We start from the raw sequence: 23,091 nt of genomic DNA, 5'->3' as shown, positions 1-23,091 counted from the left end.
CAAATGCTATGACTCAATTCATTTACTAAAAAGGCTGCAAGGGCACAAAATCACTTCTAAGTTACAGTTCCCAGGGCAGCTGCAACAATGGCCCTTTCATGAGCTTGGTCTAATTTCGGTGCAAAGTAGCCTCAGTCCGAATTCTCCTCTGAGCTGCAGCCTCCCTTGGACACACAGATGGTCTCATGAGTCTAGGCCAACACTTCACATGTGCACGTGTAGACACTGGCACCAGCGATGCAGAACGGTTTCCCCGAAGTATGATCAATAATGCCTCCTAAAATAAGCCTCAGAAGCTGAGCTTAAAAATAGCTCCAATTTCTCCCCGTTCCTTCTTATTTCAATTCACAGGGTGGTCTCTGGGAACTAGAACTGCTGGTTTTCTCTACAATTGACAAATCGATACTGAACCTGGAGACACTCACAGGCCAGCCTTTCACAGCCTCGGTGTTTGGTGTGTGCCACGTGGAGGTGAATTTGATCCTCATCCTTCTTGGAACAATGAATTCTTTGCACAAACAGGCAGGGTTCCTGACACAGCCACTACACTAGCTCAGCCTCAAGAGAAGAGAATGAAATACTGAGACAGATGGCTGGCTATGGCTCGTGCGGTGGGGTGGCCACACGGGGCATCGAAAGACAAGGAGGCCGGCAGCCCTGCTCTCTGAGTTTCCTTCTCTTGGTCACCAAGCAAGCGTCCTGAGGTACTCAGGGGCTTGTGTCTCCTTCCAGCTCATTCCTGGTGAGCCTCTCTGGGCAAAAACAATGGAATGGGCACTAGCCCAGAAACACTTAAGAATCATGATAGATTGCATCTACTGTCAGAAAAAGCAAAAGAAAGGAACAAATTGTTACTTGTTCCTGGTAGGCTGTGTTTGGTTTGGTTTTCACGTCTATGTAGATTGGCTGTAATAACCTCCCAAGGCAAACTACGCAAGGCCTCCTGGCTGAGCTCCACGGGGCCCCCGCTCCCCAGGGCAGCTGCCCAGAAGACTCCAGAAGGAACCCTCCAGGCACGGGTAAGACAGGCTGGGGCTAGCATGTGGGGAGGGTTTGGCTTCCAGAGCCCTTCTCAAGGTTGCGGTAGAGTTAGGTCTGAGGCCCCTGGGTGGGCCTGTTGTTTCTATTTTTCCCCAACGGGGAGAAACCCGCCACTCTTGCCTTCATAGACCAGCTCTCACATACACTCTCGTGAATCAATTCTGGCTGTCTGTGATGTCATTAAAAACATTTTTTTTTTTTTTAGTAGAGACGGGGTCCCACTATATTCCCCAGGCTGCTCTCAAACTCCTGGGCTCAGCTGTCCTCCTGCCTCAACCTCCCAAAGTCCTGGGATTACAGGTATGAGCCATTGTGCCTGGTCTGTGATGTCATTTTTAATTTATTTTTATTTATTTTATATATTTATTTATTTATTTTTTGAGATGGAGTCTCACTCTGCCGCCCAGGCTGGAGTGCAGTGGTGCAATCTCAGCTCACTCCAGCCTCTGCCTCCCAGGTTCAAGCGATTCTCCTCCCTCAGCCTCACGAGTAGCTGGGACTACAGCCGTGCGCCACCACACCTGGCTAATTTTTGTATTCTTAGTAGAGACGGGGTTTCACTATGTTGCTCAGGCTGATCTAGAACTCATGAGCTCAAGCAAAACTCCCCACCTTGGCCTCCCAAAGTGCTGGGATTATAGGCGTGAACCACCGTGCCCGGCCAATTTTTTAAATAACATTTTTTTTCTCCTTGTTTCTTACCACAATCATACTACTTCTTTATTTTGGAAAGAATAAAGAACCTTTATTCTGGAATCTCATCTGTGATTCCGTAATAAAGTGTCAGTTCGTCCCTCACTGGGTGGTAGAGAAGATCTGAGGACATAAAGTAGGGAAAGCCCACTTCATTTTGATCTGGGCTGGGAAGTGCCCTACCAGCGACAGATGTTAGTATCACCAAGGAAGGGAAAGCACCCACAAGCCTAGCGCTCTTTTTTCTTTGTCTTTTCTTTTCTTTTTTTTTGAGACAGAGTCTTGCTCTGTTGCTCAGGCTGGAGTGCAGTGGCGCGATCATGGCTCACTGTAGCCTCAACCTCCCTAGGCTCAGGTGATCCTCCCACCTCAGTCTCCTGAGTTGCTGGGAATATAGGCTAGTTTTTTTTTTTTTTTTTTTTTGTAGAGATAGGGTTTCGCCATGTGGCCCAGACTGGTTTCGAACTCCTGGGCTCAAGCGATCCTCCCGCATTGACCTCCTAAACCAGCACTCCTTTTTTTTTTTTTTGAGACGGAGTCTCACTTTGTTGCCCAGGCTGGAGTGCAGTGGTACCATCTCAGCTCACTGCAACCTCCGCCTCTTGGGTTCAAGCAATTCTCCTGCCTCACTCAGCCTCCTAAGCAGCTGGGATTACAGACACATGCCACCATACCCGGTTAATTTTTGTATTTTGGTAGAGATGAGGTTTCACCATGTTGACCAGGCTGGCCTCAAACTCTTGACCTCAAGTAATCTGCCCGCTTTGGCCTCCCAAAGCCAGCAGTCATTTTTAAGGTCTGAATTGCATTTCAATATATGGCTGTAACATAAATGAGCCGATCTGCAACTGTTAACATGTTTAAGACCTTTCCTTTTTATTTTTCTCTTTTTTAAATGTTATTTATAATAACACAGTGAACATCTATAATAAAATGTTAACCTTTGATTGCTGATGACCTAATGAATCTCCTGGATATCTCAGACACTTTTCCTGAATTCCAGATCCATTGATATCAACTGACTATTAGACATACTCGAAGTTACATTCATCATCTCTACTTTTACTACTTCGGCTGTAACGTTTAAGTTTGTTTTTCTTTGTGGTCCTTTAATCATCCAAGGTCAAAACTTGGGTGTTATCCTACATTCTTATTTCTTTTTTTGATCGCTCTTGCTGCCCAGGCTGGAGTGCAATGGCGTGATCTCAGCTCACCGCAACCTCTGCCTCCCGGGTTCAAGCGATTCTCCTGCCTCAGCATCTGAGTAGCTGGGATTACAGGTGTGCACCACCACTCCCAGCTAATTTTTTGTATTTTTAGTAGAGATGGGGTTTCTCCACATTGGTCAGGCTGGTCTCAAACTCCCGACCTCAGGTGATCTGCCCACCTCAGCCTCCCAAAGTGCTGGGATTATAGGCGTGAACCACTGTGTCCGGCCAGTACACTCTTATTTCTTTCTCATTCTCACATGTGGTCAGGCATGAAGTTCTATTCACTCTACTGCCTCTGTATCTCACAAATTCACCTTCCTGATAGACGTTTGAATCCCCATCTCACCTGCACAACTGCTGGACTCTTAACTCTTTTTCTCTTGAGACTCTGATCTCCACATCCGTCCATTCATCCATCCATCCATCCATCCATCCATCCATCCATCCATCCACACCCCAACCATGAGTTTTCTTCCCAATATGCTAGGAAGCTTTCTTCAATGCTCCTGGAACATATCAGTTTATGATGGAAAGAGCAGAGTCCAGAGGTCAAAATATCTGGTTCTAATCCTCGCTCCACCACTTAGGAGTTGTACAACTTTAGAAACTCCTCCAGGCCTCCATTTCATCACCTGGAAGTGAGGACATTAGCTGTCCCACCTCGTCACTGAGCTAGCAGGACCTGGTGAGATAGTGGGTATGAAGGTGCTTTGCAAACTCTCAAATAGTGCACTCATGTATGGACTTAGTACATCTGCCTCCTCTCATCAACTCACCTCCCTGGATCATCCTCCTTTCTCTCTTCCTTGCCCCGGGCCTGCCCCCATGACCCTGTGGAGCCTGAAACTTCCTCTCCACACCCTGCTCACTCTTCAGCCTTCAAGACTCTTGCCGTTGCTCCTCCCTTGCCCTGAAGGCTCTCCCCACCCTAACTGCCTGGCAAGATATCTGCCTGCCCAAGATGAGTTGGTACTCATCTTTCAAGATCGTGCCCTGCCAAGGCTTTCTTGATCACATTTTAGTAAAGATTTTAGTAGAGCAACAATGTGTATAATGAATTTAGATTTTGAATAACATTCAGCTGTTGTTTAATTCTTGGGCTGTCAAGGCCCCAACCCCTATCTCCCTGATGGAATTGCCAGGAAACGCTAATAAGTGGCTTGTCTTCGCTGTTGTTACTTTCGTTAAATTAGGGGGTCATAAATCACTTACACTCCAAGAAAGGTTGAACCCTTATCCTTCAACTCCAAGCTTTTAAAGTTTCTCCTCTTAAAACCAAAGCCAATAAAAGGCAACATGCTCATTGTGATTTTTGTTTTAAAAACCATTCATTGGCCAGGCGGCTCACGCCTGTAATCCCAGCACTTTGGAAGGCTGAGGTGGGGGGATCACCTGAGGTCGGGAGTTCAAGACCAGCCTGATCAACATGGAGAAACCCCGTCTCTACTAAAAATACAAAATTAGCTGGGTGTGGTGGTGGCGCATGCCTGTAATCCCAGCTACTCGGGAGGCTGAGGCAGGAGAATTGCTTGAACCCAGGAGGCGGAGGTTGCGGTGAGCTGAGGTCATGCCACTGCACTCCAGCCTGGGCAACCTGGGCAAAAAGAGCAAAACTCCGTCTCAAACAACAACAACAACAAAACAACAACAAAACCATTCGTCTATCGATCTGAGGAATCCAGAGTAAATTTCCTGGTTATATTGGTTTGGATAGCTGTCTGGACACAGAAGATGAAATTAACTTGACAGGTGATAGCAAAAGTCATTCATTTTGGTGAATTCTGCAAATCCGGACTAGTAGCATCCCAAGGATTCTAATAAAAGGATGGTCATTGCTGAAGTACCATTCAGTGCCCCAGTACTACAGGCACATGTGGCCTTACAGTCATGGGGAACAAGCTATGCAATATATCTCATTCATCTATGCATCCCTCAGACCTTCTTCTAGTAACTCATACATTAATAGAAGCTTAACACTCAATGTTTTAATTTTTATTTTTTGCTGTTGTTGAACTGAACTGTTAGACTGAACACCAGGTATGTTGAATTTTAACATTACCATTTATTTGCTAGTAGTTTACTTATTTTGTTTGCCAGCAGATGACATCTTGTTAGCCAACAAGTAGCAGCAGATGTCAAAGTTTAGAAAATAATTTTTTTTCGAGACAGAGTCTCACCCTGTCACCAGGCTGGAGTGCAGTGGCGCGATCTCGGCTCACTGCAGCCTCCGCCCCTCGGGTTCAAACAATTCTCCTGCCTCAGCCTCCAGAGTAGCTGGGACTACAGGCGCATGCCCCAGTGCCCAGCTAGTTTTTGTATTTTTGGTAGAGACAGGGTCTCACCATGTTGGCCAGGATGGTCTCGATCTCTTGACCTTGTGATCCGCCCACCTCGGCCTCCCAAAGTGCTGTGATTACAGGCCTGAGCCACCACGCCCAGCTAATGTTTGTATTTTTAGTAGAGACAGGGTCTTGCCATGTTGACCAAGCTGGTCTCTAACTCCTGACCTCAAGGTGATCTGCTGGCCTCAGCCTCCCAAAGTGCTGATGTGTGCCGGCACCACGCCTGGCCCAAAGTTTAGAAAATAATTTGTAAGAGAAAAAAGTAAAAATCAGATGAAGCCCATTTACTAAGTTTATTTATTTATGCAAATTAGGAAAAACAATTTCGAATGTAATTTTTGGAGCGGAATCCCTTGAATCAGAGATTATTTTGAGAATCTTGCCTCAGTGCCAAGGACCACAGAGCCTGAGGGGCAGCTTAAGTTCCTTGCACAGAACAGGCCCTTCCAGCAGGTTCTAGATAGTGCCTCCGGTGCTTTCATGCGCACACATCACCTGGGAAATCGTGCTTGCTTAGATGCAGGTTCTGATTCAGTGGGTCTGGGGTGGGGCCTGAGATCCTAACAAGCTCCCAGGTAATGCTGGCACTTAAGACTCTCATATCCTGATTTGATATTTTGGGCATATTATGTTTGAGGCAGGGAGCAAGGAATGGCGGAACAACAGAGGAAAAAGTAGTGGCCAGGCGACAGAAGGTCTTGGGTGCCAGTTACTGTGAAAATGATCAGATTTGAAGTCTACGTGGATTCCCCGGGCAGATAGCTCTGTGGGAGATATGGGTTTAGTGTGAGATTGCTCTAGAAAAGAAATAAGCACCTTAACTAGGGCCATGGTAGCCAGAATGGAGAAGTAGGATGGATGTAATATTTAAGAGGTAAAACCATCCAAATGGAATGCCCAAGCTTGGGTACAAAAAGCAAACCTGGAGCCAAGGGATGTGGCTTTTTTTTTGGAATTGGATCTAACGAGATCCAATTCTGCTGTGAATGACCCCGTGAGGGCTTCATCAACAGTTTGCCGGCGTCAGAGCACAGGAGAGACAGAGTCCACTGTTGCCTCTGCTTTGGGATTCTTCCTGCTCTGTCTCGGGGTGACTTTTCAGCACAGGCAGCTGTCCTTTTTTCTCCAGTGCTTAGAAGAACATGACTGGCCGGGTGCGGTGGTTCACGCCTATAAACCCAGGACTTTGGGAGTCTGAGGCGGGTGGATTACCTGAGGTCATGAGTTCGAGACCAGCCTGGCCAACATGGTGAAACTCCGTCTCTATTAAGAATACAAAAGTTAGCCGGGCATGGTGGCACATGCCTGTAATCCCAGCTACTCGGGAGGCTGAGGCAGGAGAATCACTTGAACCCGGGAGGCAGAGGTTGCAGTGAGCCGAGATTGCGCCATTGCACCCGGCCTGGGCAACAAGAGTGAGACTCTGTCTCAAAAAAAAAAAAAAAGAAGAAGAAGATGACCAACTCTCCCACCAGGCCTCTGACACCAGCTCTGTGATGAACACAGCTTGGGAAACCAGGGGAGGCTAAAGTCTTCTCAAAGGCCAGAAAATAAAATACAGGGAAGGCTGTGCACAGTGGCTCGTGCCTGTGTTCCCAGCACTTTGGGAGGCTGAGGCAGGAGGATAGTTTGAGCCCAAGAGTTCGAGACCAGCCTGGGCAACATAGGGAGACCCTGTCTCTACAAAAAATAAAAACAAATAAATAAATAAATAAAATCACAGGGAAGCCATGCATGTTGGGGAAAGGATATTTTGAAAGTCCACAACGACTCAGTATTGCTAATATAGAATTCCTGCCAAAGATGCACAGTCTGAATCTAATCATGAGAACACAATGGGGAAAACCCAGCGACAAGGACATGCACAAAACCAGCCAGTGTTCTGCAAAATGTCAGTGTCACAAGAGACAAAGAAAAGCTGAGAAACAGGCCGGGCGTGATGGTTCATGCCTCCCAACGCTTTGGGAGGCCGAGAAGGGCACATCACTTGAGCCCAGGAGTTTAAGATCAGCCCGGGCAACATAGCGAGACTTCATTTCTACAAAAAAAAACAAAACAAAACTGGAAAACCTAGCCAGGTGTGACGGTGCATGCCTGTAGTCCCAGCTGCTCGGGAGGCTGAGGTGGGAGGATTGCTGGAGCTCAAGAGGTGGAGGTTGCAGTGAGCTCAGATCGCACCATTGCACTTCAGACTGGGCAACAGGAGTGAAACTCTGTCTCAAAAAAAAAAAAGCTGAGAAACAGCTCCAGATTAAAGAGGAGACTAAAGAAAGTGACAATTAAATGCAATGTGTGAGCCTCTACTGGAACATGAATCATGAATGTTTATTTATTTACTGATTTATCTTTTAAGAGATGGGATCTCACTATGTTGCTCAGGTTGGACTTGAACACGTGGGTTCAGGCCATTCTCCTGCCTCAGCCTCCCAAGTAGCTAGGCAAGTCAGGAAGTTTTTTTTGTTTTTTTTTTTTTAAATTGACATTTAGTAATTTCTTAAAGTTTTTGTTTGCTATTGAAAAAACATTTTGCGACAATCAGCAAGATGTAAATATGCCTTTATATCAGATAATAGTATTGTATCAATGTTAAGCTTCCAGAACCTAAGCACTGCACGATGGTTACGTAAGGGAAAGCCCTTGTTCTTAGGGCGCAATGAAGTATTCAAGGGTAAAGGGTCAGGCCGGGCACGGTGGCTCATGCCTGTAATCCCAGCAATTTGGGAGGCCGAGGTGGGTGAATCACCTGAGGTCAAGAGTTTGAGACTAGCCTGGCCAACAGGGTGAAACCCCATCTCTACCAAAAATACAAAAATTTAGCTGGGCATGGTGGCGGTGGCGGGCGCCTATAATCCCAGCTACTCGGGAAGCTGAGGTGGGAGAATCACTTGAACCCGGCAGGTAGAGGTTGCAGTGAGCTGAGGTCACGGCATTGCACTCCAGCCTGAGCAACAAGAGCGAAACCCCATCTCACAAAAAAAAAAAAAAAAAAGGTAAGGAGTCATGATGTCTGTACATGACTCTCAAAGGGTTCTGGGGGGTTGGGGGAAATGATGTAAATATGTATGGAGAGGAAGAGACAAAGCAGATGGAGAAAAATGTTAACAATTGGTGAATCCAGAATCACTGCACTCTTTTTACAAACTTCTCTGTAGGTTTGAAATTTTCCAAATAAAAAGTGTAAAAGAAGGCTTCAAAAAATCTTGTGCTGGTTTGGAGCAAGCAGCAAGATTGAGCACGTCACTTAGCCTCTGAGAGTTGCTTACAACAGAGCACCCCCTGTCCATCTGCAGCGGTCAAGCTATGGGCAGTCAGCGCTGCATGGCCTGGATGGGAGAGCCCAAGGGGGGCAGTCCCGAAGCTCACCTGGAAAATGCCACCTTTGCTCTGCTGCATCATACAACTCCTGGGGCTGGCATCCTCTCCTGAAATCTGAGATTTCAGAAGGCTGCACCTTAAGGGGAGGAGGTAGTCAGAAAGCACCATCTTGCACAAAGTCAGACTGGGTGCTGGAATGACGCTCTGCCAGTAGGGAGACTTCCAACCACTGCACGTCTCTTCCTACAGCAGCGCAGGCCAAAAAGGTAGCAACCCAAAGTTGTGCTCACATGGTCTTTCCTCTAACTCCAAGTGGAAAATATGAACCTTGCTGATTATTACTTTCCCCGTGCTGGAGGTCACACGCTCCATTCTGCATATGGGCCAGCCAAGGACAGGAGAGCGGAGCAGGTTGGAAGGGTTATTGCAGAGACCATTTTAAGGTCAAGCGACTGCCAGGTTTTCAGACAGGCAGTGGTTTGTTTCTGTACTTATCTGGATAACCAAGGAGAACAATCTCAGGGAGGGTGGCTAAATAGGAATTCTTTTGCACCTTTCCACCTCTTTTTATTTCTTTCTCTCTCCCTTTTTATTATTATTTTTTAATAAAAAGGGAAGAAGAAAAAAAAAAACCCTCTTCTGGCCCTGAGCCTAAAATCTCTTACTTGTGATGCTAATCTTTCCTCACTGGCTCCACGCCACTGCTATTGGCTCTATGCCTGTTTAATATTGTGGTTGCTGATAGCAGGTTGTGGCCGTGTTTCCATTATAAAGTTCGGCTTTAAATAGGTTTCTGAGATGGAGACACAGCCTTACAGGCAAAGGGTCCTCACTTTACGCCTCGTCATCCAAGTGTGGGCCAGGGGTCTCGGGCCTGCATCTGCAAACGTCTCCGACTTAGCTGAATTTAAACATGCTCTTTGGAAAAGCTGGTTTTCAGTGCAAAGCTTCACTCTCTAAGAACATTGTCCCATCTCTTTGAAGGCAGTTGAATTTGGGTCTGGGTAAAAAAAGGGTCCCTTGTCTTAATAATAACAACAAAAATGATACATACTGCATTGGGTATTTGAGGAAAAGATGCTTTTCCCCAAGGTTTGATAAAGAAAATACTTCTGTCTTTTCCCTCTTCTCTCTCATTTCTTTCAATCCCATTCTTCGTGACTTATGTAAGACATATTTACATGCTGAAGACTTTTTTCAACCAAACTACGAAATAATTCCCTCGCTTATCACCCACTGTTCCATTAATTCAGTCAGCCAGTTGAGGGCAGAAAGCTTCCATCTCTGAGGCTTCCTACAGAGGTCCATTCTGGCCCCAGGATCTGCTTCTGAGCAGCTGAGGTGGAGTGTGGAGAGAGAAATACACACAATCAAAAGACCCCAGATCTCAGTTTTGTCAGCTATTCATTGTGTGGCCTTGGGCAGTGTATTAAAAACATCTCTCAACCACAGTTCCCTCATCTGCAAACTGAGCATTGAGCTTATGTGCTGTTATGAATATTAACTGAGGTAATACTCAGTATGATGCTCTCTTAACTAGAAGCGTTAGGTATTATTCTTTGGTGCTGGGACTTAAAAGGAGCTCCACGAGTGTTTACTGGCTTCACTTGATTTCCTGATAACGGCGCAGGGGGCTGGTTTCTGTCTAGCACTGGAAGAGTTTTCTGAACTGGTTCTAAGAGCGTCTTCCTGTCCATTATTTATTATTTTATTGTCCATTATGATTCCCAGGAACAGCCCACAACAGATAAAAGGGCTTACTGTACTCTTTTTACTTACAACTAACATAATTTAGAAGGTTGACAGAAATACACGAGCCACTAATGCAATTTCCCCCAGCTAAAATCTTCATTAAGGAAAGGTCGGGAGGTTTTCAGGATGAAGACGCAAAACCGGGGAAATTCACAATAAGCCCCGGGAGGACTCGCCACAGGCCGGAGCAAGCTCTGTTCCCAGGCTGGACAGCGGCTGCCAGTTGGCAGGTGGCGTGAGTCCAAGGTCTTGCAGACCATGGAAAATCCGTAAACGGTTCAGGACAAAGACTTGCAGAGCTGTCTCCTTCTCCATGCAGGGAGCTATGCTGAGAAGTTTTGGCTGTGGGTATTTTGAGATGTCCTTTGGCACTTGATCTCAGCTGAGGAAGGCACATGGGGACTATGAGATAGGAAAAATAAATTATTCAGACATAGGGCTCTAGGAATAGAACTCTTGGTTCAGCTTTGCTCCTGCCAAGGAGCCCCTGGGTTTATCATTAGCCTTGTTTTATTTTATTTTATTGTTTTGTTTTGTTTTATTTTATTTTATTTTGAGACAGAGTCTCACCCTGTTGCCCAGGCTGGAGTGCAATGGCGCGATCTCAGCTCACTGCAACCTCTGCCTCCCGGTTTCAAACGATTCTCCTGCCTCAACCTCCTGAGTAACTGGGACTACAGGCGCATCCCAACGCACCCGGCTAATTTTTTATTTTTAGTAGAGATGGGGCTTCATCATGTTGGCCAGGCTGGTCTCAAACTCCTGGCCTCAGGTGATCCATCCGCCTCAGCCTCCCAAAGTGCTGGGATTACAGATGTGAGCCACCATGCCCAGTCAAATTTTTATTTTTTTTTTGAGAGGGAGTCTCACTCTGTTGTCCAGGCTGGAGTGCAGTGGCGCGTTCTCAGCACACTGCAACCTCCGCCTCCTGGGTTCAAGTGATTCTTGTGCCTCAGCTTCCCAAGTAGCTGGGACTACAGGTGTGTGCTTTCACACCTGGCTAATTTTTGTATTTTTAGTAAAAACGAGGTTTCACCATGTTGGCAAGGCTGGTCTCGAACTCCTGACCTCAAGTGATCTGCCCGCATGGGCCTCCCAAAGTGTTGGGATTACAGGCGTGAGTCACCGTGCCTGGCCTAGGACTGTTTTATTTTTAACTTATTTCTTTTGCTTTTGCGTCTCTGAGGCCAATCTCTCTGTTGTTCCTACCCAGATCCTCTTTCTCTGAGAATCTGTTTTCATAAGAAACATCCCCTCCTTCATATGTCACCAGCATCCTGCTATTAGCCTACCAGCCTCCCCTTCTAATCCAGGGGAAGCTGACTTGACCCAGACTTGAGGCAACTCAGCTCTGCCTTCCATCCATGTTTGAAGATGTGTAAAAACTGGACACACGGCTGGAAAGCCATTTTCCCTCACTATTCCAGTTGATAAACACCCATTATATGGCATTACATCTGAGAAAATTCCTAGTAATAAAAGTTTTTGAAAAAAATCAGGTAAGGGATGTTATTACCACGATAATTCCTTTCAGAATATTTGCCTCCCTGCAAAACTTGGAAGGAGAAAAAAAATTCCTTTGACAATGCTTCTTTAAGATGGGAGTGACTTATTTCCCTTTCCTCACTGTGAAAATTTAAACCTTCAACCAGACTTTAAAACTAGAGTAGCTGACCCCATGTACAGTCTTTTTTTTTTTTTTTTTTTTTTTTTTTTTTTTGTGAGACAGAGTCTCGTTCTGTTGCCCAGGCTGGAGCAGTGGCACGATCTTGGATCTCGGCTTACTGCAGCCTCTGCCTCCCTGGTTCAAGTGATTCTCCTGCCTCAGCCTCTCAAGCAGCTGGGATTACAAGCATGCACCACCAAGCCCAGCTAATTTTTGTATTTTTAGTAGAGACAGCGTTTCACCTTGGCCAGGCTGGTCTCAAACTCCTGACCTCAAATGAATCGTCCACCTCGGCCTCCCAAAGTGTTGGGATTACAGATGTGAGCCACCACGCCTGGCTCTACCTACAGTCTTATTTCATTTTTAGAGCCAAAGACAGCAGATTAGTTACATGAGAGCACGTGCTCCAAGGCTAAACTAACCTAGAATTGAGTCCTAGATCTGACACTTGCTAGCTCTGAGGTTGTGCAGACCGCTGGCTCTCATTAAGCCCCATTGTCAGTTGTAAAATGGGGTTATTAATATCTGTGAGGATTTCATGAGACTGTGGCTATCTAAAGACAGGTTGGCAGGATGCTGGGCTCATGTAAATATTCCTGCCAATATCTGTCTGACCATCACCATTATTATGCGTCAATATCCACATGGCTGCCATCATGATTACTTCTTTACTCTTGAAGATGTTACTTCCTAGCCGGGGCCTGCTGGTCTAATCTATACCCTCTTTGCCTTCCTTTTGATGAGAAAAGGGGCACAGGCGAGCCTGCTTGCTCCAGTTGTACTTTGCAAAAAGGCCATTAGATGGGGCCCTGCCATAATCACTCAAGTCAGCAAGTGGCTCTGACTTTGAAACCTGGGGAAAAGGTGTGAGAAGACAATTGAATCCTGTGAGTACTGCTCAGATCGATCAAATGAACCCACTGGCTCTGGTGTAAGAGGTGACCCAGGGGCCTGGTGTGGTAGCTCATGCTTGTAATCCCAGCACTTTGGGAGGGTGAAGCAAGAGGATCACTTGAGCCCAGGAGTTGGAGACCAGCCTGGGAAACATGGCAAAACCCCATCTTTACAAAAAAAAAAAAATCAAAATTAGCTGGGCATGGTGGTGTGCACCTGTGGTTCCAGCTACTTGGGAGACTGAGGTAGGAGGATCACCTGAGCCCAGGAGGCCGAGGTTGCAGTGAACCAAGGTCGTACCACTGCACTCTAACCTGGGCGACAGAGCAAGATCCTTCCCCCTCACCACCAAAAAAAAATTCCTGAGGTTAGTGGTCACTTGTAGAATGAGTGGCACTTTTCCAGGGCCCTCCTCCTCCGGGCCCCTCACTGCTGTTATTTACAGACCACCTGACCCCTGGCTTCATGAACGCTCTGGACCATGCCCAGGATTCCACTTTACCCTACTTTATATCCACATCTTTATGATTTCAGTGTCCACATGGGCAGCCCATCAACACTATAGGCCCGGCCTCCTCATTCCTTTTCCTTTCCTTCTCCTCCAACGACCTTCACCTCCATTCCACCTCTAACCACTTCCCTTCAAGCTCCATCGGGGTCTTGAATCTCCTGGAATTATTCCACTTCTGAAATCTGAAAGCTGTAGTTACTTTTGCTCCAACCCCAACCTGTATTCTCTTACTCTCCCTCCCAGGACACTTTCTCCTTGACCTCACCAAGCTCTCCAATTCCCAAGAGTCTCCATTGGACTCCAAAGCTCATTTTGACCTTCACTTGCTCAATTTTTCCATACTTTGCTGAACCTACCCTGAAGACAAATCCTGAATCAATTCAACCATTTCCTGTGCTCCTACACGCAGGCTGCAAAGCACAGCTGGGAAAACGCCACAATTATGTAGGCTGATGGTACTACTCATTCAACATTTCCCAAATCACCACACTGCCAAGACTTTCAAGCAACCCTTTGACGCTTCTCATCCATTTCCCATAAAGGTTACCTTTGACCTTTATTACCCTCCTTCAGCCCCCCTTTCCTGACCCCTTCCTTTACAGGAGATGACCTTTCTTCCCATATTACTGGAAACTAGAGACCTTCTGCACGTGCTCGTCACTCTCTGTCCCTTCTCCCCCTCCTTGCTTGCCCTGCTTTTCCTTCTATTTCAGAGGTTCATGAAGACCATTCACTTTCTGGCTTCCAGGGCCAGGCTCTTCCTCTTATTTTCTTTCCCTCCTTCTTTTTCTTTTTGAGTCAGGGTCTTGCTCTGTCACCCAGACTAGAGTGCAGTGGCGCAATCATGGCTCACTGCAGCCTCAATCTCTTGGGCTCAAGTGATCCTCCCACCTCAGCCTCTCAAGTAGCTGGGACTATAGGTGCGCACCACTATGCTTGCCTAATTTTTTAAATTTTTTTTGTAGAGACGGGGTCTCACTATGTTGTCCAGGCTGGTCTTGAGCTCCTGGGCTAAAGTGATCCTCCTTCCCCAGCCTCCCACAGTGCTGAGATTACAGGGATGAGCCACGGGGTGCCCAACTGCTCTTCTCTTGTAACTCCAAACTCACTGGCCTACTGGCTCCTTCCTCAGTATTTCACAGTTAAGTTAATGTATAACATTGTATCATTTGATGGGCCCACATTTGTTTCTTGTGTTCTATGCCTTGCCCTGGGTTTTAGAATCTATCCTTTCATTGACTTCATTGACCAGCTGTTGCTAATGAGAAGTCCACTATTAGGATGAGGATTGTCCCTTTGTACGTGATCTGTCCTTCCTCTAGAGGAGCTCTTTAAAAAAAATCTTTGATAATCTGCAGTTTCATGACAATGTCTCCAGGTATAGATTTATTTTTAATCCCTTTAGGATTTAGAGAAGTATTAGAGGGTATCCAGGCTGCTTGGGGCCAAATCCCACCACCCAGTTGTGTGACCTTGGGCAAATTACACATGTTCTCTCTTTTCCAGTTTACTCACATGTAAATTACTCTTACCCAAGGGATATTAGAGGATTAATGAGTTAATACATAGAAAGCATATAGAAGAGTGTCTGGAACATAAGGGCTAAATAAGTGTTTACCATTATCGTTATTACTCAAATATACGTTGATGTAAGGATTTATATCTCTCTTCAATTCTAGAAAATTCTCAGCCTTTATTGTTTCAAATAATGATTTTCTGTTATTTCCTCCATTGTATGGTTGGTGCAAAAGTAATTGCATTAAAACTAATGGCAAAAATCGCAATTCCTTTTGCACCAACCTAATATTTTTTCTGCTCCTATGAGTTAACTATATGGCAACTCTCATTCTTTCTCCCTAATTTAACTATGTATTTTAAAAAATTGTTTGTATTTCTGTACTATGAAATGCGTTGTATTTCTCAATACTGTTAATATCTTCCAATTCACTAATTATCTCTTCAGTTGTATCTAGCCTAGTTTATCTTATCCACTTAGATTTCATTTCAATGATTCAGTCTCTGAATTTCAAACTGCTTCTTTTTCAAACCCTCCGTTCTTGTTTCTTTTTTGGTTCCTAATTTCTCATTCTTTTAAAATGAACATTATTCCTTTACTTTTCCCTCTGAGCAGCCCGAATATACTATTTTAATCAGGTCTATCTACAAAGTTATTTTCTTTGCCAGTAAATTTACATTCTGACTGTTGATACCTTGGCTGTCTTTATTAATGTTAGATTTGCGGGGTCGTTTTTGAGTGGGAGGTTTTGTTGTTATTGTCCCTGTTGCTGCTCTATTTTTCTCCACCTCCACTCCCTGACTCCTCACACCAATCTCTAGGTTTTACAGTTGCCTTCTAAGAGTGGAACTACTGCTGTAAGCCGTGGCCCAGGCATTAGACACAGGGGATTCTTTTCAGGTTCCTTTCACCTGAAAGAATGAAAAGAGGGTGGAGAGGCCTACTCCAGCCTCTTTTTTCAAACAGTGAGCCTGGCTCTGGTCCCCCAGCTTGCATTGAGTACTTTTAGTCCTATTGCCGTAAAAGACCTACATCAATACCTGCCTGCCCCCAAGACTCAGATTCCAGTCAATCCGGGCTACCCTCATCCTTCCGAGTTTTTGATCCACAAGTCCAGCTATATCACTTTGGCTTTCTCTCTTTGTATTTTATCTGTCACTGCTATGCGTTTGGAACAGAGGAGATACATCCGAACATGAACTTCTTTTCCACAGAGATGGGAAATCTTGCAAAGGCTTCTCCCTTCCACTCTAAGTCCCCTCCTGATCCAATTCTTTTCCTTCCTTCTACAGCCAAGCATCAAAGGATACTGCAAGCTGGCTTCTAACTCCACCATGTCTCTCGTTTTCATAAAGGTCACCAGTGACCTTATTGCTCATTCTCACAGGACCTTTTAAATTCTGTGTTCACGGAACTCTGTTGCTGTTACTGGTGACAGTTTCTTCCTTGGTGTTCTCACTTTCCTGGGCCTTTGTGACTCCCAGGCATCCCGATTCTCCTAACTCTCAGAGAGCTTCTTTCTCATCCATCTCTATGAGATGCTCTTCCATTTCCCTCCCGTTAAATGTCAATATTCCCCCAGGTTCCATCCTTGCCCTTCTTTTCATTTTATCCCTCATGTATCCTTTGGGTAATATCCTCTGTTCTCAGGCTTTCAAAACTACCTTTATGACTTCCAAATCTGTATCTCTAGGTCTCGGCTTTGGATTTATATACCAAATTCCCTACTGGTTATTTCACTAAGTTTTCCGTGAGTACTTCAAACTCAACTGGACAAAAACTGAATTCATCAACCTCACCTGTCTCAGTCTGTTTGGGCTGCTATTAAAAAATGCCATAAACTGGGTAGTGTGTGAACAAAAGAAATTTATTTCTTAGCCAGGCACAGTGGCTCATGCCTGTAATCCCAGCACTCTGGGAGGCCGAGGTGGGTGGATCACCTGAGGTCAGGAGTTCAAGACCAGCCTGGCCAACAAGGTAAAAAAAAAAAAAAAAAAAATTATTTCTTATAGTTTTGGGGGCTGAGAAGTCCAAGATTGAGGCAGATTTGGCATCAGGTGAGGGCCCACTTCCTGGATCATAGATAGCACCTTCTTTCTGTTTTTTGAGATGGAGTTTCACTCTTGTCACCCAGGCTGGAGTGCAATGGCGTGATCTCGGCTCACTGCAACCTCCACCTCTCGGGTTCAAGCAATTCTCCTGCCTCAGCTTCCCAAGTAGCTGGGATTACAGGTGCCCACCACCATGCCCAGCTAATTTTTTTGTATTTTTTTTGTAGAGATGGGGTTTCACCATGTTGGCCAGGCTGGTCTTGAACTCCTGACCTCAGATGATCTGCCTGCCTTGGCCTCCCAAAGTGCTAGGATTACAAGTATAAGCCACCGTGCCTGGGCAGATAGCAACTTCTAGTTGTGTTCTCACATGGTAGAAGGGACAAGGGGTCTATCTGGGGCCCTTAAGATCTAAGGGGTCTATCTGGGGCCCTTAAGACCTAAGCACCTTCAAAGGCCTCACCTCCTAATGCCATCACCTTGCAGGGATTTGGATTTTAACATAGGAATTTGGGGGTGAGGGGCACCATGGCATCTCCTAAACCACTTAAAAAAAATTCCTCGTCTTAGTTGGTAGCACTAACACCCATTCGTTACAAAAACCTGAATTATCCCAGACCACTGAGCCAATTGCTCCATCCTAACTAGGCACCAACCCTCTCTCTCTCTTCCTAATTCTCTCCTCTATATTTCTTTTCTTTTCTTTTCTTTTTTTTTTTTTTTTTTGAGACGGAATCTTACTCTGTCACCAGGCTGGAGTGCAGTGGCATGATCTTGCCTCACTGCAACCTCTGACTCCCTGGTTCAAGCGATTCTCCTGCCTCAGCCTCCCAAGTAGCTGGAATTATAGGCACACACCACCACTCCCAGCTAATTTTTGTATTTTTAGTAGAGACGGGGTTTCACCATGTTGGCCAGGATGGTCTTGATCTCCTGACCTCATGATCCACCCGCCTTGGCCTCCCAAAGTGCTGGGATTACAGGCATGAGCCACCGCACCCAGCCTCTCCTCTCTATTTCTACTGTCACTGCTTTAAATCTTGGGCTGCATTCTCTATCGTCTGATCTACTGCAAAAATCTCCTGTGTTCTCTACCAGTCTCTCCCTGCATCACGATCTTGCCTGTCTACCCATTCTCACCCTCTAGCATGTGTTCTCCGTAGAGCCTACCCCATTGTCTTGCAATGAGAGTACCTGCCCCCCACCAGCCTGACAACCCCTGGTGCCGAATAGATGTTTAACAAATGTTTCTTGTACAATGAATTAAGGCACCACTAAAAGCATCCTATTTAAATGTAAAATAAAGGACTTCTCAAATTTCCACTAGGAAGTTAACACAAAGGCATTGAAGAAGATAACCGTTTTTTTCTTTTTCTTTTTTTGTTGAGATGGAGTCTCACTCACTCTGTCGCCTAAGCTGGAGTACAGTGGCACGATCTCAGCTCACTGCAACCTCCACCTCCTGTATTCAAGTGATTCTCCTGCCTCAGCCTCCTGAGTAGCTGTGATTACAGGTGTGTGCCACCGCGCCCGGCTAATTTTTGTATTTTTAGTGGAGACGGGGTTTTGCCATGTTGGCCAGGCTGGTCTCGAATTGCTGACTTCAAGTAAGATACCCACTTTGGCCTCCCAAAGTGCGGGGATTACGGGCGTGAGCCACTGTGCTCCACCTGAGGAAGATAACTGATATTTACTAAACATCTATAATATGTCAGGAACTATGATAAATGGCTTATATAAATTATTTGGGGCCAGGCATGGTGGCTCATGCCTGTAATCCCAGCAGTTCGGGAGGCCAAGGTGGGAGCCGGGGTTCAAGATCAGCCTGGGCAATATAGGAAGACTTCATCTGTACAAAAAATTAAAAAATTAGGCGAGCATGGTGGCAAGTGCCTATAGTCCCAGTTACTTGGGAGGCTGAGGTGAGAAGATCACTTGAGCCCAGGAGGTGGAGGTTGCAGTGAGCTGAAATTGTGCCACTGCACTATAGCCTGGGTGATAGAGGAAGACCTTGTCTCAAAAAGAAAAAAAAAATTGGTTCAGAATACTATCATTTTAAAAACAAACCCAAAGGAGTATAGAAAATCAAGGGGGAAGAGCCTTTAAACCATAAGAATTTACTCGGCCTCTAGGGAATTATGGAACACCCAAGGGAACAGTCGGTCTTGAAACCAGATGACTTTACATTTTTAACAGTTTAGAATAAAGGTTAGGAACAACATGAGCAAATCAAGTCTGATCTTCCATCTCTCAAGCCAGGCGTGGTGGCTCACACCTGTAATCCCAGCTACTCAGGAGGCTGAGGCAGGAGAATCGATTGAACCTAGGAGGCAGAGGTTGCAGTAAGCCAAGATCGCACCACTGCATTCCAGCCTGGATGACAGAGGGAGACTCTATCTCAAAAGAAAAACAATAACAACAAAAATACAAAACAACAACAACAACAACAAAGAAATAGGGAACAGTATGTAGTTACGTAAACTCTTAGCTAAAGCAGAATGTTGTCACCCATGAGTACCACAGGATCACTTTTTTTTTTTAAAGCAATACTTTTTTTTCTATTTTAAACTGTTACCAAAAGCCCCCGATAAAGGCATACCACGTGTACAACTAGTGTATCTGGTTTAACATTATCTATTCCAAGAGACCCAGATGGTTCTAAGCAAATATAGCTGGGTGCTGAAAACAAAGCTTCACCCATAGATCAAAATTAAGTTACTAGAAAATTCAGTCTTTCCAGTGTCCTTCATTCCCGAGGACGTTCCTTAATATGTTTCACATTTCATTTCAATAATTCACTCTAGTTTTGACATCCCACCCAAGGTGATGTTGAGTTCGTAACAAACCCAATCTCATGATAGATTTCTGAACCTTGGGTAGGAATGATAATATAACGTTTCAGCACCAAATGGTCAATTATTTGGTTTTACCCCTGAGTATCTCTTCCACGATGGCATTTCGCTGATGCTTTTCAACATCTATTTATTAATCATCTGATCAGCATAGCTAAAGATAATTAAAATTACTCTAGATAATGGTTTGCATAGTCCAAAGGTATTTATGACCATCTCTTTACAGGACTGGGAACAAGATGAAACATTTTCAGATAAAGCTCCAGGAAGTTTATATTTAACAAATTTATGTACCAAATGGCCATAAAAATCTGATGGAATATAAATAGGCCTTCAATAGGTATTAGTGGATAAATAGGATTTAAATGTGATTAATAGCTTAATATTATTCACAGAGAATCACCGTCAGACTCAGAAGATCAAGTGCAGAATTTGGTGGGCAACAGCTGACACACTGCATGGTTAAAAAGCAGAGCCCTGTGTACAAGTAGGGGAGCAGATGGAAGCAATGATTTCAGCGCATCAAAAGGCAGAAATTGCTTTGAAATCATGTCCATTGGAAATCATTAACTTCTTTTCTGTAAGCTCAGCTCCTATTATCCCCTTGCCCCACATTAAAAATAAATAAATAAAAAAATAAAAACTAAAATACTAGCTGAGACTTTGTCCTTGAAGGTATATCAGATAGATGGCATCCAGGGATTTTTAGTAAGAAATCCATTTTATAAAGATGATGGCTCTGAACATCCAAGGGGAAGAAGATTCAATGGTTCCCTTTTCAGAGTTCTAACAAGTCATTTGCATTACTAGGAAGCCAGCCAGTGCCCTGGAAAAAGTTAACAAACAACCTTCCAGGCCTGAACAACTGAATAGCTTATTATTCAATGACTTGACTTTGGCAGAATTCAGTTCAGTGTTCACATTTGATATGCAAAACTATTCAGTACTGAAATGCACTTATGATGTACATCTCAATATCCTATGCAAAAGGGGATATCGTGCTGAATTAATTCATTGATTCTAAGATGCCACCAACTATACCACTGAAAAAGAAAAAATGCTGCCACTTGTAATTGTAACATGCCATCAACTCTAATATGCGTTTCATTTGTAAAGTTGTTAAAACGTGAAAAACAATGGCCGTGTTCAAACATGCTGAATGTCTAAAATGTGTACCAAGCTCTATTCTGTGCTCTTTTCAGGCTTAACACATTTAATCCTCACAAGTACCCTATGAGTGGGAACTATCATGATACTCATTTGACAGGGGCACACGGAAGTGAAGTAACATGCCTTAACTAGCTGCTAAGGAGTTGACTTGGGATTCAAAGACACCTGGCTTGACTCTAGTGCCTACAGTCTTCATCCTTTCTCCATTCTGCCACGGTTCTGTTGATGATTAACTTGGAACAACAGCATAGATGGCTCTCACCTCTTGGAACAGAGCTGTGCCAAGCAGGATCCCTTATAGGTGAGTAAAACCCAAGGAAGGCCTGTGTCCGAAAACAGAATCCCCAACCTCCAGGCAGGAGGCCACGAGGCAGAGGGTCTGCTGCTTGCACCAGTAACCACTCCTTTCTCCACTTTGAAAGAGTGAACTCAAAAGCCCCTGGAGACGTGACTTATCAACTCATGTCTGAGGATGCCTCCGGGTGGTGAAAAAGGAATAGGGACTGCAGACTTCAGAAACGTGAGAACTTGGTACTTTCCCTCCAAAAGGACTCCCCAAGTTACACTGAGTTCCCCATTTGTGGATCTCCAAGAGTCCACTCTGAAGTGGTTCCCATGAGGTATAACTGAAGTGAAAGAGAAAAGAGAACTACGGTTTATGAAGCATTTGACATGCAGCATCTCACCGCATCCTCCCAATTCTCTCTGAAGTGGGTGCCATTTTCCCCTTTACACAGCTGGGGAAGTTCAGAACAGTGAAGTCCCGTTATCACTTGGCTGCAGAGCCCTGCTTTGGACCCTATTTGGTCGAAGGCTGGTGATTTCTCTGATTCTAGTACAGAATCCTACTAACTGGGCCTGACCAGCTGCTAGCTTTTGGCAGATTCCTCAAGTGTTCTCCACCAAAATGCTCCACGACCCAAGATTGCTGTCCACCCTCTGTCATGAGCAATCCACCCACCAAGGCACCAACCACTGGACTCAACAAACATAAACACAAAGCTCTAGGTAAATAAACAGCAAAGCTGTGCCTTATTTTTTTTAAGTGACGTACACTGTATTCCCACAGTAATTACGAGGGGGAAAAGGAGCCAAACGTTTGGGAAACAACTGCAGAGCCAGTGACTGAGGCTAACAATGGATCACAAAGAATTAAAGAGGTTTGAGTTTCATGGAACAGAAGACTCAGATGAATATTTTCTTTTTCAAAACTCAAAAGACCAATATCAAGAAGAATACACAAAATCATATAAAAAACATGGCTCACACCTGTAATCTCAGCACTTTAGGAGGTCGAGGAGGGCAGATTGCTTGAGCCCAGGAGTTTGAGACCAGCCTGGCCAACATGGTGAAACCCCGTCTCTACTAAAAATGTAAAAATTAGCATAGTGTGGTGGCATGCACCTATAATCCCAGCTACTTGGGAGGCTGAGGCAGGAGAGTCGCTTGAAACCTGGAGGCAGAGGTTGCAGTGAGCCAAGATCACACCACTGCACTCTAGCCTGGGTGACAAAGGGTGACTCCATCTAAAAAAAAAAAAAAAACCAAAAAGCCAAAAAACAGCCACTATCCACTACTCAAACATATGTAATTATTTTGTCATATTTGATTCCGATTCTGTCCCTACTTAAAAAAAAAGAGAGAAAATTTCACACTTATAGTTGAAATCCCTTCTTCTTCCACACCTGGCTGACAGCTATCATAAATTTATTGTGAACTTAGTCCACATTTTAAAATAAACTTTGTATTTTATGTAACATATAAATGCATCTGCATCCATAAATAAGATATTCTTAAATGATTTTAATGGTTTCCATGGTCAGGTTGGTAAATGCTTTTGGAGTTTATTTTTGAATATGGAGTGAGGTAGGGATATATTCTTTTCTTTCTTTTTTTCTTGAGACAGGGTCTTTCTCTGTTGCCCAGATGGGAGTGTAGTAGCGCCACCATGACTCACTGCAGTTTTGACCTCCCAGGCTCAAGTGATCCTCCTGCCTCGGTCTCATAAGTAGCTGGAGCTGCATCACCATGCCTGGCTAATTATTTTTATTGTTTGTAGAGATGGAGTCTAGCTATG

General features: G+C 44.8%; 1 protein-coding gene and 1 long non-coding RNA gene across 2 annotated transcripts in view; both read right to left on the bottom strand.

Moving 5' to 3' along the window:
- Positions 1-23,091, bottom strand: part of PITPNC1 (phosphatidylinositol transfer protein cytoplasmic 1) — a 236,934-nt gene that overhangs the window by 79,972 nt on the left and 133,871 nt on the right. The gene's annotated exons all lie outside the window — the stretch shown is intronic.
- On the bottom strand, positions 17,682-22,514 carry LOC134760498 (uncharacterized). Its single transcript, XR_010138005.1, has 2 exons — positions 18,663-22,514; positions 17,682-18,473 (listed from the first exon to the last, which is right to left on the bottom strand). It is a non-coding gene; the product is annotated as an uncharacterized LOC134760498 (long non-coding RNA).

The sequence above is a fragment of the Pongo abelii genome, chromosome 19 (genome assembly GCF_028885655.2).
Source record: "Pongo abelii isolate AG06213 chromosome 19, NHGRI_mPonAbe1-v2.0_pri, whole genome shotgun sequence".
In the NCBI taxonomy this organism is placed as follows: domain Eukaryota; kingdom Metazoa; phylum Chordata; class Mammalia; order Primates; family Hominidae; genus Pongo; species Pongo abelii.
This window is presented reverse-complemented; position numbering and strand designations above follow the sequence as displayed.